Genomic DNA, 17578 nt, shown 5'->3' with positions numbered 1-17578 from the left:
TCTTATTCCAAAATAATTATTAAAAATTATAATACTAAACTTCATTTATTTCTGGCAAGAGTAGAAAAACAAACTGGAAAGAAGTTAAAACGTTTAAGATCAGACAAAGGTGGTGAATTTATCTCAAATGAATTCAATGAATTTTGCATTGAGAAATGAATCAAAAGACAAGTATCAGCCCTTGGTACACCTCAACAAAATGGTATAGCTGATAGGAGGAATAGATCCATCATGGATTGTACAAGAAAATTGATGATAAAAAACAATGTTTCTATCAAATATTGGAAGGAAGCTATCAACACTATAGTTCATACCTTAAATAGAGTATAGTCGAAGAAAGACTCAAACCAAACTACTTATGAACTATGGTATGGCTACAAACCTAATGTAAGTTACTTGAAAGTATTTGGCATAAAATGTTATATCTTGAAACAATCTAGGAAAGGTAAATTTGATGTCAAAGGTGATGAAAGAATATTTTTAGTATACTCCTATAGAAGTAAAGCATACAAATGTTTGAATCTATCTACTCATAAAATCATAGAAAGTGCAAATGTAAGAATTGATGAGTTTTCTAAAAAGAGTGAAGAAGAAGAAAGCAACAAAGAACTTGGCGATTACAGAAGATTTGTTTACTATGAACTTGATACCCTGCCAAACCTATCTGAGAGAACGGAGGCTTCACCCCCAATATCTCCAATAGCTACTAAGTTTTAGATAGTGCAACCCGAGTCACAATTTGAAGGACCTGAGATATAGTTAGAGGCTACCAAGCTAGAGAAGATTGAGTCTGATGGATCCAAGTCATAGATAGTGGGACTTAAGCTTGACACTAAAGTTTATGATGAAGTCAATGAAGTCATTCTATATACAAAAACCATGTGTTAACAAGATATGTTAGAAGGCATCATGCACCTGATCAAATCATTGGAGACAAATTAGATGAAACAATGACAAAATGCAAATTAAAAGGTACATGTTTACTTGTTGTATTTGAACCTAGAAATTTTAAAGATGATTTGGATAATAAAAATTGGGTTGAGGCAATGATTTAAGAAATATAACATTTTGAGAAGAACAAAACTTGGACTCTTGTTCCTAGACCAAAGGATAAAAATGTAATTGTCACAAAGTGGGTATTCAGAAATATGCTGAATGAATATGTAGAAGTTTCTAGAAACAAACCAAGGTTAGTATGTAAAGACTATTCTCAAGAAGAAGGTATTGATTATGGTGAAACTTTTTCTCATATTGCAAGATTGGAAGGACTTAGAACTTTACTAGCATATTCAAATCATAGAGGTTTTAAAGTTTATCAAATGGATGAAAGATTTGTATTATTGAATGAAATTCTTGATGAGAAAGTTGGCATTGAACTATTAGATTGTGGTGACTAATTAGGAAAGTACTGTATACACTTCATAAATTCTTTGGGCTAATATGTAATTATTAATTATAACCCTATAGAAGTTAAAATACTTGTATAAAAGGGCTTAGAGTTAGGGATTGTTTTATAAGGTGTGATGAAAAATTAGTTCTTGCGCTGTTATTGAGTTGTAAGGGATTATAGATTGTAATTAGGTTGTAATCACTAGATCATAAAAATATTGAACTTGCTATTTGGTGGATGTAGCCTAGGGATTGCATGAACCACATTAAATCTTGGTGCCTTGTGTTCTTTTCTGTGTGATCTATTATTTTCTATTATTGGTTATATTTGCATTTAATTGTTATTTCTATCTGTGGTTTAATCCTAATAAGTGGTATCAGAGCCTAGTAGTTTTTTAGTTATCCTCTATAGGAAAGTTTCACGGTTGAGTGGGAGCAATGGCAGATGAGGGTAAGCTAAGGGTTGACAGGTTTAATGGGAAAAACTTCTAGTTATGGAAGATGCAAATGGAAGACTATCTTTATCAGAAGGATTTATGGAAGTTGTTGGAAGGCAAAGCCAAGAATTAGGGATCTATGTCAAATGATGAATGGGATCTTTTGGACAGAAAGGCACTTGGAAGCATTCGATTATGCCTAACACCATCGATGGCATTTAATATTACAAAAACAAAGATGTGAAAAGAATTGATGAAAACCATAGCAACACTGTATGAAAAGCCCTTCACTTCAAACAAGGTATTTCTCATGAAGCATTTATTTAATATGAAAACGAAAAAAAGTGGATCTATTATAGATCATTTAAATGAGTTTAATTCTATTACTAGTTAGTTATCTTCTGTGGGTAAATATTTCTAAGAAGAAATTAGGGCTCTCTTAATTTTTTGTTCTTTTCTTGAAAGCTGGAATGGCTTGGTAATGGTTGTGAGTAATTATATTCTTAGATCTAGTACCCTAAAATATAATGATGTGATCGGTGTTATTTTGAGTGAGAAAACTTGTAGGAAAACCTTTGGTGGATCTATATTAGGAAGTGCTTTCAATGCACAAAGGAAGGGTAGAATGAATGAGAGAGGAAGTAATTATGAAAATCATGGGAAATCAAGAGAAAATTTAAAGGGGAGGAGGTCTTAATTGAGAGGACAAAACAACTCCTGGTATTGTGGGAAACTAGGGCACAAAAAGAAAGATTGTTGGAATTGAAAGAAAAATGAAGGAGATAAATTAGATGGAGACAAGGAGGAAAATGTGGTAAGTACCAAATTCAAAGAGGATTCTTTGCTTCTATCTTTAGAAAGTGTTGATGATTCATGGGTTTTCGATTTCGGTGCTTCATTTCATGCTACACCTCATAGAGGTTATTTCATTGATTATGTCCAAGGGGATTTTGGGCTTGTTTATTTGGGGGATAATGAACCCTATCAGATTGTTGGAAAGGGAAAAATTAAGATTAAGTTGCAGAATGGGAATCATTGGCTACTACATGAGGTAAGATATGTTCCAAGGCTGAGTAGGAATTAAATTTCAGTAGGGCAACTTGGTGATGAGGGTTGTGTAGTTACTTTTAATAATAAAAATTGGAAGGTTTCAAAAATTTCCCTTGTAATAGAAAAAGGTGTGAAAGTAGGCACATTATATCTTTGTACAGGTCATATTGTTCCTTCTACTTTAATTATTTTAGAGAAAAATGAATTTTCAGGAACAATTGTTGCAGTTGAGTAGGGAGAACAAATAGTTGCTGTAGATTCTAAAATAGTATTGTGGCACAACAGACTTGGGCACATGAATGAGAAAGGTATGAAAGTACTTAATTCAAAGAAAGTTTTACAAGGTCTAAAATGTGTTAATATGGACTTTTATGATAGTTGTGTGTATGGAAAATAAAAGAGAGTGAGTTTTGTGAAGACTGAGAAGGAAAACAAAAAGGAGAAATTAGAGCTTGTGCATATAGATGTATGGGGACCAGCTCAGGTATCTTCCCTTGGTGGCTCTCATTATTATGTTATATTTATTGATGAAACAACTAGAAAACAATGGGTTTATTTCCTTAGACATAAATCTAATGTATTTCAAAATTTTAAGAAATGAAAATGCTTGGTTGAAAATGAGACTGGTAAAAAATTAAAATGTCTCAAATTTGATAATGGTGGTGATTATTGTAGTCATGAATTTGAAGATTATTTCTCCACTAATGGTATTAGTAGATAGAAAATTGTTCCAAGGACTCCATAGGAAAATGGAGTGGCTGAATGCGTCAACAGGACTATAATGGAGCATGCAAGGAGCATGAGGTTTCATGCTGGGTTACTCCTTCGTGTTGTGGTATTCCAAAGGCAGCATTGACTAGTAAGAAGGTGAGTTATTCTTTTCTCAAAACCTTCGGTGGTGAAGAATTTGCTCCTATAGACTCTAAAAATAGAACCAAACTAGAAGCTAAGTCATAGAAATGTGTATTTGTTGGATATGGCATTAATGAGTTTGGTTATAGGCTTTGAGATTTTGAAAATCAAAAAATTCTAAGAAGTAGGGATGTTATATTCAATGAAAAAGTGTTGTAAAAGATTTGTTGTAGCAACATGAGAAGAAAGAAGATGATTATGTAGTGCTAGATGATACTCCACAAATTGATATTCCAATCATTCCTCATGATGTGCAACAACCACAACAACAAATACCACACACACTGGTGAATGTTAGATGGTCAACAAGGAAAATTAGACCTCTTGAAATATTCTCTCCCTCTTTGTATTCTATTTTACTTATAGATGCTAGTGAACCTAAAAGTTATGATGAAGCTATGCATGTGGATACTAAGATTCAGTGGGAGTCTGCAATGAATGATGAAATTGACTCTTTGTTGAAGAATAAGACATGGGATTTGTGCAAGTTACTTGTAGGTAAAAAGGCTTTACAGAATAAGTGGGTTTACGAGTTAAAAGAAGAGGATCGAGGTAAGAAAATATTTAAAGCCAAGTTAGTTGTAAAAGGATTTGCATAGAAAAAGGGAATTGATTTTGATGAGATATTTTCTCCTATTGTTAAAATGACTTCTATTTGTACTATTTAAAGTCTTGTGGCTATTGAAGATTTTCATTTAGAGTAGCTAGATGTTAAAATAGCCTTCCTTCATGGTGATTTGGATGAAGAGATATATATGGCTCAGCCATAGGGATTTGTGGCCAAAGGTAAGGCTAAATTAGTGTGTAAATTGAAGAAAAGTTTATGTGGCTTGAAGCAAGCACCTCAGCAATGGTATCTAAAATTTGACAGTTTTATGGATGAGCATGGATATAATAGGTGTCATTTAGATTATTGTGTTTATTTTAAGAGGTTGGATGATGAAAACTACATTATTCTATATTTATATGTTGATGATATGCTTGTAGTTGGGTCTAGCATGGATCACATTAAGGGGCTAAAATGCCAATTAGCACATGCATTTTCTATGAAGGATTTGGGGGTAGAAAAAAAAAATCCTTGGTATGAAGATTGGTAGAGATAGGAAGAACATAACATTGACGCTATCTCAGGCTGATTATATTGAGAAGGTGTTGCAATGTTTCTCTATGGAGAATGCTAAAGCTGTCAGCACACCTTTACCTGGTCATTTGAAATTGACTAAGGAGATGTGTCCCAAGACACAAGAAGAGGAGGATAAGATGTCCAAGGTACTCTATGCTTCAACTATAGGAAGCTTGATGTATTCTATGGTATGTAGTAGGCCAAATATTGCACATGTAGTGTGAGTCGTTAGCAAGTATATGAGTCATCCAGGAATTGAGCATTGGAATGCAATCAAATATATTCTTAGATATTTGAGAGGAACATCCAATAAGTGTTTACACTTTTGGGGCTCTAATACTAGTTTACAAGGTTATGTTGACTTATATTTGGTAGGGGATATTGATATCAGGTAGAGTACTATAGGTTACATCTTTACTATTGGTGGGGCAATTGTGAGCTAGGTTTCTAGGTTACAAAAGGTTAATGCTTTATCCACTACAGACACAAAGTATGTAGCTGCTACAAAGGTAGCCAAGGAGATGATATGGCTTTAGTTCTTCTTGCCATTATTGGGACATCCTTAGAATGATAATTATTTGTTCACAGATAGCCAGAGTGTCATTCATCTTGCAAAGAATTCAACTTTTCCTTCAAAGACCAAACACATACAGTTGTAGCATGATTTCATTCGGTCAGTTTTGGAGGATGGAAAATTAAAGCTGAAGAAGATACATACCAATGAAAATCTAGTAGATAAGTTGACAAAGGTAGTAACAAGGGAGAAGTTGAACTCCTCTTCAGCTTCAGTTGGTCTTCTAAACTGAATATGAATAAAAGAACAGTAGAGTCCATGGTGGTTTGATCTAGTGGGAGCCCCATGTGGTAGCAATATTGCTACAGGATTACTAATTGTAATTAGGTTGTAATGATTGGATCATGAAAATATTGGACTTGCTATTTGGTGGATGTAGCTCAGGGATTAGGTGAACCATGTTAAATCTTTGTGCCTTGTGTTCTTTTCTATTTGATCTATTATTTTCTGTTCTTAGTTATATTTGCATATAATTGTTATTTCCATTTGTGGTTTAATCCTAACATGAACAGCCTAAAGTTTTTGTAGATCCTAGCAAGGGAGACATGGTCTAAAAATTACACAAGGTATTATATGGTCTCAAGCAAGCTCTTAGAGCTTGGTATGAAATACTTCATAACTACTTGGTATAGATTGATTTTCAAAAAAAAAATGATAATATTAGTCTATATATCAAAGCAGGACAAGACAAGAAGACTGTGTTAGCAAAAATATTTGTTTATGACACTTTATTCATAGGAAATGATGACTTGTACAAGGCATTTTCAGAAGAAATGAGTAATGAATTTGAGATGTCTATGTTTGGTGAGATAAAATTCTTTGTTGGATTACAGATTCAACAAAGCAAAGATGGTATCTACATTACTTAATCTAAATATATCAAGGAGATACTAAAGAAATTTGGAATGGAACATTCAAGACTAGTTGGAACCCCTATGTCTAATGGACATAAGCTTTCCAAAAATGATGATTCCAAGGTAGTAGATCAGACCACATACACATCAATGATTGGAAAATTGTAGCATGTAGTACATACAAGGCCTAATATTGTATTAGCAGATGGCATGGTGACAAGATTCTTAGCAAATCCCAAAGAAAATCACATGATGGAAATCAAGAGAATCATGAGATGTCTAAAAGGTACTAAAGACTATGTTTTATTGTACAATATAGGAGGCAATTTGGACTTAAAAATATTTATAGATATTAATTGGGAATGAAGTATTAATGACATAAAAAACTCTAGTGGTGGAGAATTCTTTCTTGGTAAAAGACTAGTGTCTTCAACAAGCAAGAAAAAAAATTGTATCTCTCAGTCCACAATAGAAGTAGAATATGTGGTAGCATCAGTTAATTGTTGTAATATTGTTTGGTTCAAACAACTGTTGGCAGGTATGAAGATATAGATCAAAGATCTGGTATTCATATACTGTGATAACACTAGTGTAATCAATATATCAAAGAATCTAGTTATGCATACCAAAATAAAGCACCTTGCTATAAAATATCATTTCTTGAGAGAATTGGTGCAAGATAAAGAAGTCAGATTGGAATATGTTAATACGAAAGAACAAATTGAAGACATATTCACCAAGACATTACCTAAGTATGCATTTCTATATCTAAGAGGTAAGCTAGGGGTCATTCCCCTATCTAAAGCTCACTAAATGAAGTTTAGTGATACATCAACCAAAGTATGTTGAAGATCAATTAGTTGATGTAGTATTGAAAAGGGCATATTGCAAATGAATCAATACTTAAGGTACATTGACTTTCACTAAGAATTGTCTTTGGCATGAGATGTCAAAGAGGGAGAAGAAAGTATGTTGTCATATCTCATAGAAATTTTTATAATTAGATAAATTAAGAGATGTCAAGAGGGAGAAGTGTGCTATCATTTCATCAGAGGGAGAAACTGAATATAGAAAGAGTTCACAATGATAGAGGGAGTTTTCATGGATGAGAATCAGAATGAAACTAAGGATATGTTTCTTACTTTATTCTTTCTCTAAAATTTTATTGCATTATGATATGTTGCGTTGCCATCAATTCCAAAGAGGGAGATTGTTGGTACAATTGATTAATTGTGTGTTGTCTTTGATATTACAAAAAATGACATATCATTACCAGTTAGTGTATGCCAAGCTTATTCAGGTATTGTAGATAGTTTTTTTGTGTCTATCAAGCATTCTAGAGCTTTCCAATTTCAAAAGATAGTGTCTATCAAGTTCACTCAGGAGACAAGGAAAGTTTGTAGAAGATGAGTGTTAATTGAGCTCACTTAGTTAGTGAAAGAAATGTTGGATGGAACCATTGTTAACCGAGCTCACTTGGTTAATAAAGGAACTTTGCAAATATGTAATGTTAACTGAGTTCACTTAGTTAACATAGGAAAATCATTTTTGAGTTAGTGTCTACCAAGATGGGTCAGCTAATGAAGAATTTTCTTATTTTGGCATATTGAATTCAATTGAATTATTTTTTGATTCTATCTAACTGAGAAGCTAAATATTAATTATTCTAAGTTATATTGTAGCCAACTTGACAAAATGAAAGATATAAATATAAGGTCAAGTTGAGGATAAGATATATTATGATATGATGGATGATAATTGAAGATTTAATGATGCTAAGAGGAAGTGAATTAGAAGGATAAACAGTATATCCTTGTGGAGCTAAAAATATACATTCGATCAAGAAGGATCAAGTATACAAGCTAGAATTGAGATCTATAATCAACAATTTAGTTGCATCAAAAATTAAGTCATCTCATTGTTACTCTCCATTGTAGTAGTGATCTAAATCTCTTAATAGAGTTGGCTTAATAGCTATTTGCAAATCCTCTAACAAGGTGGCAATTCTATTGAATTTTCTAAAGACCTCTAACAAGGCCACTCATAATTGGGTGATTAAATCTTCTAATAGGGTCACACCTAATAGTGTATTTTGTAACCTTTAATAGGGTTGGCTCCTAATAGGGCTCAGTTTAGAAGAGTGAAAAATATTAACTAGTTGCAATTGGTGGTTTTTTCCAAATTAGGTTTCCACTTTAAATCTTGGTGTCAAATGCGTTCATGCTATTTCCTTTATGTGTTTTGAAACTAAGTTAAAGTAATTGTAATCTTAGATAACATCTTAAGATTTTCATGTTAAGTGTTTGCCAAGAAATTATAGCCTTTATCGAGTTAGAACATTTTTGGTGTGTTTGTCAAGCATCATCAATGTACAATTTTCAGAGTTTTTTTTATACTGACATCTAAGGGGTCTAGAATTTATTTTTGTAGTAACTAATTTACTCCCACTCTCAGTTACTCCTCTTATATTTCTAGAAAAATATAGCGTGAGTAAAGAGAGGAAATTATTATTGGACAATCCTACAAGTTTATAAAAAGTTAAATATTTTCCCCTAATCTTACTCAAAGGTGGGAAAAGGCCTATAAAAAGAAAAAGTAGACCAACCTCTCCTAAAAAACAACCCCCTATTGTTGTAAGTTTACAAGTGTTTATCTTAGTAGGGATATTAATACCTACTTAATTCAGTGCCCAACCTCTGAACTTCATTTTACCATAGATGGTTGCAAACCCTTGGGGCACCCCAGTTAGTCCTCTTTCTTTAGGACCTAATCTAGATCCTCTCCCAAAGGGATCCAGGGATGTCTTGCCTAAATTTAATGGAGATGGGAAGAAATCCTATAGCTAAACATTTAAATGCATTTAACACTACATGTGGAGTCCTTGTAGTACCCAAAACAAATTTGGATGTAAGGTTATTTGTAAAAACCCTTACTGATGCCACCACGGATTGGTTCCACCATCCCAAATGGAGCGATTACTAATTGGGCTTCCATGTTAAACACATTGAAAGCTAGGTTCAAATCAAAAAATGATGAACATACTCTTTTCTTTCAATTGACACAACTTAACAAGGAAGTACAAGAACCAATGCATGATTTTGTGGAAAAATTCAATAAGATACTACATAAAATTCCCACTATTAAAAGAGCTATCACTAAAAATCATAAAGGATTTTTTGTAAATGCAATGCCCCCAAATATAATTTTTCACTTAAGAAGGGAAAAAGTAGCTAATATAGATGCTACTTAGAGGTTAGCGGTTGAATTGGAAGATGATCTGCAAGCCATTGGAAAATGGAGAAGAAAGATGCAGGCTTCAAGTCCACAACCATATTCTTCAAGTCAAACCAAGATCCTTTGGTTCAGAGATTGTTGAATGATGTAATGAAAATGAAGAAACAAATGCCAAAGATCAATATCCCCTATCAAGACATCCCTAGAAAATTTCCAAATACAAGTGTAGCTAGAAAAGAACCTAATATGTTGCCATCAAATAAAAAATTATTAATTAAAGGTACTATTGGCCATTTTTGTCCATCATTTAACCCATCATTGATAACCAACCCAAGACCTTCAATGGGCTAGATTCTTTGTTTTGGGTTAACATGTGCTTTGGTTGGTGGCTAGCATTTCATGTTAGCTCAATTTCTTCATTAAGCGATCTTGCTCATTTTGTTCCTTGACAAAGTGAACTCAATTTCATCATTTTAAGAGTTTCAAGTTAACACACACATTTTTAGGGGTTAAAATTTTGTGTCAATCATTTTCCCTATTTTAGAAAGGCAATCTTATGCCCTTTCCAAAATAATAAAGTTTAATATTTTGGAAAGTTGTTTTTTTGCTCTTTCCAAAATAACAAATTTTGTTATTTTAGAAAGCTTCATTTCTTGCTTCCACAAAATGGCAAAATCAAGTTTACAACCAATGGGTTTGTGGCACATAGCAGTGGGAAAACTTGTGTAGTTTCCCATTTTTTTCCATTTTAGAAAGCTTCATTTCTTTCTTCCATGAAATTGATGTTTCCTCCTCCACTGTGTGGTGGGAAACATGCCAACTATTAGGTTTGTGCTACATGGTGGATTCTTCTTTGCTAGGTTTCTTTTGATCCAATGACTCCCACATTTTTACATTATTTCCTTTTTCTCTTGCTAAGATGTAATGGCTGTCAAATTTGGACACAACTGATGGGGATTTCTTAGATGCATCTCAACCATTTGTTTAATATGAAGCCGATCTACATCTACAGTTGTGTTTTAATCATCTATTAGGGAGATTTTTCGCAACATCTAGGCCATCCATTTAAATGAGAAGATCTACATTGATAGGTAATATTTTTGGGGGAAAATCAAATTTATTCCATGCGGGTCAACTCTACATTTTCATGGTGGGTTAACATTTCATGTTATCCCACCCCACATTTTTTCACAATGATATGAATTGATTTGTTGCAGCCATAAAACCTTACAATGACCATTTCTTTAATGCAAACTAACATTTTGGGCCTTATTCAATGGTATCAATACATCTCCATGCCTCTTTTTTGATTGTAATGATCAAATTTGATGGGATTTAATCTCTTATGAATGGATGTATTGATTTGGATTTCGTCCTGTCACTTCTAGTAGCAAGTTGTATTTCAAGATAAGATTTCCTTCTGATATTTACTAATACCTTCTCAGTGACTTCATGACTCCACCTTGGTTGGGGTTTGGAATCCAAGTAAAATCTGAGTTATGCTTGATCTATAAAGGCAAGCTATAAATATTTCCTAAGGGTTCTCTATTTGTATTTTTCACATAAGCATAATTCTCTACAAGTTTTTCCTTCCATTAATGAAAAATTCATGTTTCTTACCTATTATTTTCGTTCATTAACTTGTCAATGTTTATTTCATTGTAGTGAGTTTTTCTTTTCTATTTTTCTTGATTCATATGTTGTGTTAAATCTGCTAGCAATTTTTGGATAATGAAATTTATTTTCCTTTTAGCACTACAATCAGCTCCAAACCTACATGTGGTTTTCTGAGAAATAGAATATAGTAAAGATCAGTGTGTTTTGGGTTTTCATCAATGTTTTGTTCAGTTAGAGGAAGAGTTATAACCATAGTTCAATCTTGGTGCATCACCCTCCTTTCCATTTTTTGTAATTTCTTTAAGTTTCCTTCTCCATTTTCCTTCCCAATAGTATTTTAGGTGCATCCTGATAGTAAGGCAACCAACCTTCTCTAGAGATTCAGCCTAGAGCACAAGTCCCACTCTTGTAGGTTTTTTTCCATGTTACACAAGGTCACTTGAGGGTCACACCTCAAGAAAGGGTGTGGACTTTTGTGTCAACAATTTTTGGCACACCCAGTGGGACAAACATTTAAAGATTCAAATCAATTTCTAGAACCTCCACTAGTCATACCATAGTTTTTGGCATGCCTAGTGGGACAAACAATTTTAGCTACTCAAGTTAGTTGGAAGCCAATCCAATCTTCATGAATTAAGAATTTGGGTGTTATTCTCTGTTAAATTAGCCTTTGGAGGCATTTCATCGAAAACCATGGCGACTCTAAGTGAAAATATACTAGTTTTAAGATGAAACAATGTTGGTATGTGGAAAGATAATTTCTTTCAATGTTTTTCTATGATTTTGCATCTTTTATGAAGTTTCAATCATGGACCCATATCATAGAAATAGCTTTTATTCTCCCCCCACACCCCCTTCCCAATATCATGAGAATGCTATTCCTCAACCATTTTTCCATCAATATCAGCTCCATCTCCAAGATGATTATGGCCAAAAATTTATTTACAACATATGCCCAGGAGATTCAATATTCTTATCCCCCTCTTCCCCTTGATCCATCAATTCCAATATCCACATTTGATAAAATTAAAGAAATACTAACAAGGCCATAATCTCTAATAAATAGGTGATGAATCTCCAATGAAGGCAAGAGTTTGAGTTTTATTAGCGAATGGAGGTCCAACAGGGGTAGTATAAACAAGATTATTCTTGTCAGGCCTCTCCTGAAGAACAAGAACCAGATAATATGGCTCTCTTCCACTCTTGGGAGTTGGAGGTAAGAAAATCCTAGTTTGAGGAGGACCTTGAAAGAAGATTGGTTATAGTAGAAGAATAGACAAGCCTTAAGCCTGCTCAAGTGCAAGTAGGTAAAGCACAAGAGCCTCAAAGGAGAAAACTTGCTAGTTTCAAACAAAGCAACTATCTTATTCTACAAAACAATAAACAAGAGTAAAAGGACCACTCATGAGAAAAATTTCCAAATCCATGTGAAGAATAACCACCTAAATGTAAGTTTTCTAGCTTCAAAAGGAGTGAGCCTCCCTAGATTTCCATTCCTTGTTGCAATTACCAAGAGCCTACACTTCCTCATCTTAATGTTGAGAAACCACTTGAGAGGAGGAAGAAGATAGAAGAGGATGAGGTAGTTCCTTCCCTAGAGGAATCAAAGATATCTAATCAAAATTCAAATGGGGAAGAAATATCAAAATACTACAAGAAAAAGAGGAGTAAGAATATCAGTTGTAGCATGAGAAGGAGGAAGAAAAGACAAATGCAAGTTATGAGTTGGAGTTTGATTTTTCCAAAATCATAATAGATTTTTGTTAAAGGCTTGACACAATACCAATAGCTACCAAGGAGGTGGCTCATATGCGTCATGAAGACAAGGTGGAGATTTTTTCTTCACAACAAAAGGAGGAGCCACTTCCAAACTAGTAGGATATTACCATTGAAGAGCACATCAGTGTGGTCAAGTTTGAATGCTTAGACAAAGTGTCATCAAGAGAATTCCCCATCAAGTATCTAGTTCTACAACAAATTAGCATGTTATCCCAAGTCATACATACCTTTGAGCATGAGGGTGAAGAGAAAAAGGAGGAGCAAGTCTTTCTTGATCAAGATTAAGGCATCCTAGTGCTAGAGAGTTTCTTTGTTTCCAGCATTGAGAAGGATTTCCATGTAGTAGAGTTTCTTTCAAGCTTGCTGCTATTTTCAATGGCCCACATGCATTAAAGAAAAAACCAACTTATGAGGAAAGGAAGCTATTTCAACAAGGCAGTCAATGAATTTTTTTTATTTTCTATATTGTAAATACTTGTGCATATTAGAGTAGGTTTTGAGCTTTCTAAGAAGTGTGCATGCACATTTGCTATATTTTTTTGGAGCTTTCCTAAGCTTTCCAAAGCTCCCTGGAGACCTCTTCATTTTTTTTTGGTTGCAAAATTTTGTGAAGTTATAGGTAGGGTAGCACACCATTTCTTCTAGTGACTCCATGCCTAATGGATTGCTCAAGGCCACTGATCTATCCTTTGTAAAAAAAATCCCCTCTGAGTTGCCAAGAATGTTGGCCATTTTGCCTCCCATTCAGCCCATCATTGATAACCAATCTGAGGGAACTTCAATGGGTAGGATTTTTTTTTTTTTGGGTTAACATGCACTTTGGTTGGTGGCTAACATTTTGTGTTAGCTTGGTTTCTTCAATGATTGAGCTCACTCATTTTGTTCCTTGATCGAGCGAATTTGGTTTCCTCATTTTTTGAGTTTCAAGTTAACATGTGCATTTGTAGGGGTTAACATTTCATGTTAATCATTTTCACTATTTCAGAGAGCCACCCTTATGCCCTTTCCAAAAAAGAAAAATTTGATATTTTGGAAACTCATTTTTTGGCTCTTTCCAAAATAGTAAATTTCGTTATTTTGGAAAGCTCCATCTCTTCCTTCCGCGAAATGGAAAAATTGAGTTTGCAACCAATGGGTTTATGTCATTTGATGGTGGGAAAAATTGTGTTTTAACTAATTTTTTGTCATTTTAGAAAGCTTCATTTCTTGCTTTCGTAAAATCGTGAAATCTATGTTTCCTCATCCATCATGTGTTGGGAAACATCCCAACATGAAATTTTGTGCCACATGATGAATTTTTCTTTGCTAGGTTTTCTTTTATCCAATGGCTCTAGCATTTTTGAATTACTGCATTTTTCTCTTGTGAAGATGTAATGGATGTCAGATTTGAATGCATCTTGTGGGGATTTCCTGAATGCATCCCAGTCGTCTATTTAATATTAAGGTGATCTATATTTATGGTTGTGTTTTAATCACACATTGGGGATATTTTTTATAGCATCTAAGCCATTCATTTCAAAGGAGGAGATCTACATCGATGACTCATCTTTTTGGGAGAAAATTAAATTTATTCCACACAAGTCAACTCTACATTTTTGCGGCAGGTTAACAATTCATGTAATCCCACCCCACATTTTTTGATAGTAGCACAAATTTATTTTCTGCAGCAATGAAACCTTACAAGGACCATTTCTTTAATGTAGACCAACATTTTGGGCCTTGTTCCATGATGCAAATACATCTCCATGCCTCTTTATTGATTGTAATGATCAAATCTCATGGGATTTGATGTCTTATGGTTGGATGTATTGATTTGGGTTTCTTCTTGTCTTCTAGCAATAAGTTTTATTTCAAGATAAGATTTACTTCTGATATTCATTCATATCTTATTTGCGACTTGACTCCACCTTGGCTGGGTTTTGGACTCCAAGTTAAATCTAAGTTATGCCTAATCTATAAAGGGAAGTTGTAAATATTTTGTAGGGGTTCTTCCCTATTTGTATTTTGTAGCAGCATTATGCTCTGTAACTTTTTCCTTCCATTAATTAAAAATTCATGTTTCTTACTTATTCTTTCTATTCATTAACTTTTCTATGTTTACTTTCTTGTAGTTAGTGTTTCTTTTATATTTTTATTGGTTCATATGTTGTGTTAAGTTTGCTAGTACTTGTTGCACAGTGAAATCCCTTTCCCTTTCAGCACTGCAATCAGCTTGAAACCTACATGTGGTTCCTTAAGACATAGATTTGAGTCAAGATTAGTGTATTTGGGTTTTCATTGATGTTTTGTGTAGTTAGAGGCAGATTTGTAACCATAGTTCAATCTTGTTGCATCACCCCCTTCCCATTTTCTACAATTTCTTTTAGTTTCCTTCTTCCCTTTCCTTCCCAACAATAGTTTAATTGCATCTTGATAGTAAGGAAGATGACCTTCTCTAGAGATTTAGCCTCAAAGCACAAGTCCCACACTTGGATTTTATGTCCATGTTACACAAGGTTGCTTGAGGGTCATACCTGAAGTAAGGGTGTAGAAATTTGTGCCAACATGCACTTCATCTAATAAAACAAACATGTGCATTTTTCACTCCACTAATGACAATGATGTCCCTTCATGTCCTAAAATGATCCATTCCAATGAATTAAATACTAAAAAAGAGACAATAGAAGAGATCCCAATCGATGAATACTCAAGAGGTCTTAGTGACTCTATAAATTATTTCCTCAAACATGAGTCTAATTTTGAGTGGGGAGGCTATGTTTTTGTCACCCTTAAAGACCCCTTATGCATGTTGCTCACAAGAGGTCAGATATGAAGTAAAAATCTTGATGATCCTTCTAGCTTTACTCCAACTCAGAAATGGAAATCCTTACATAATCAATCAAATAAGGTCCCTAGTACTCTAAAGGCTTTTGCACTAGAGATAAAGCTTTTAAAAAGAAATGATTATTAATCTACCTTTGATATAGTTAAAAATTTTAAGTCTTCTAGAATTCAAATTTCTTTGTCCAATCATCTACACTCAAATCCTTGCAAGTTAGATAAGTTGATAGAATTTGTCAAAAGCCCAAATTAGTCTCATTCATCACCATTGACCAATGTTGTGTCTAGCTCTAAACCACCTGTAGAGAATAAAGATAAAGTGTTAACTAAAGATATCCCTATCATTCCCAAAGCAACCCTTTTTTATGTATCTTTGTTTATCCATGGCCTCAAATTGACCAATTATATCATTAACTCAGGAGCATCAAATAATATGATGCCATCCTCTATAGAAAAGGCTCTAGATTTACTAGTCATCCAGACCTCAGGAAAATTTTATCCAATGGACTCCAAACAAGTCCCACTTCTAGGCTAGATCAAAGATGCTCAGGTTACTCCTTCGGAGTTTCCTAAGAAAAGAGTCATATTAACCATCCAAGTCACTAACGTTCTAGCTAGTTACAAAATTCTATTAAAATAAACCTTCTATAAAGTCTTAGGAGGAGAGATAAAGTTAAATTGGTCACAAAAAACCATACCAATTAGTATAAAAAAAGTAGTGTTGACACTTGAACCCAAAGCAAAACACACTGTCTTTCCCTTAGAGGATCCAAGGTCCCACATCTTATCTCAAGTGATTGATTTTGCCAATTATGTTATCTTTCCTAAAGATGGTGTAGTTCAACATGAAAAACTAATTGATGAAGTTTTGTGGACTTTAGAATCTAATGGCAGCTACACCTCGATCCGATTAAGAGGAGCATTAGTGCTCATTTCCCCTTTAGGTGAGATTATCCCTCATTCTTTCAAGATTGAGTTTGATAATACAAATAACACAATGGAGTATTAAGCCCTATTTTTAGGGATAGAAGAATCTAAGAAGAGAGGCATAAAAGCATTGAAGGCCAAAGGAGATGCTAAACTAGTGGTTAAGCAGGTACAAAACGTTTTCACCATGAAAAATCCTAGACTAAAGAACTATAGGAATAGAGTATGCAATGAGTGGGAGGAATTCAAATATTTATCTATGGAAGGTATGTCATGAGAGATTAACACTAGATTTGATGCTCTTGTTGGATCAACATCTATATTGATTCCCCACTTAGATTTCAAAGAGGACCTCTACACTATAGAGTTGATCCATCAACCTAGTGTTCCTAACAATTATGGTTCATGGAAAATTGTCAACAATGATGCTCACATCAATGCTTTCTTGTATGGGAAATAAAGTTTTGGTAGTTTTTTCTCCAAAGGCTCCTCATCAAAGTGTCACAAGTTTTTCCCAAAAGATATTTCAAATAAGGATACTAAAGTGCTCCAATTAAAAGGCAACAAAATTCCTAAAGGGATGGTAGGCTTGGAAAACCTATTTGATAGGAATAAAATTCCTAGAAATAGTATTGTTAAAGAGATAAAGAAGACAAAGAAGTTTGGGGAATCTGAAAAAATTAATATTGGGAGAGAAGAAAAACCAAGGATGATTAATTTGGATAAATGCTGTACTAAATTTGAAAAACTAAAATTTACCAAATTATTGAAGGAATATAATGATGTTTTTGTTTGGTCTTATGAGGATTTGAAGAATTTTAGATAGGGAAAGTTTAAACATCAAATTCCAATCAAGCCTAGA

The sequence above is a fragment of the Cupressus sempervirens genome, chromosome 3 (assembly GCF_028749045.1).
Source record: "Cupressus sempervirens isolate cs-2001-9-10 chromosome 3, ASM2874904v1, whole genome shotgun sequence".
In the NCBI taxonomy this organism is placed as follows: domain Eukaryota; kingdom Viridiplantae; phylum Streptophyta; class Pinopsida; order Cupressales; family Cupressaceae; genus Cupressus; species Cupressus sempervirens.
The sequence above is the reverse complement of the archived record's forward strand: the minus strand, read 5'-3'. Positions refer to the sequence as shown.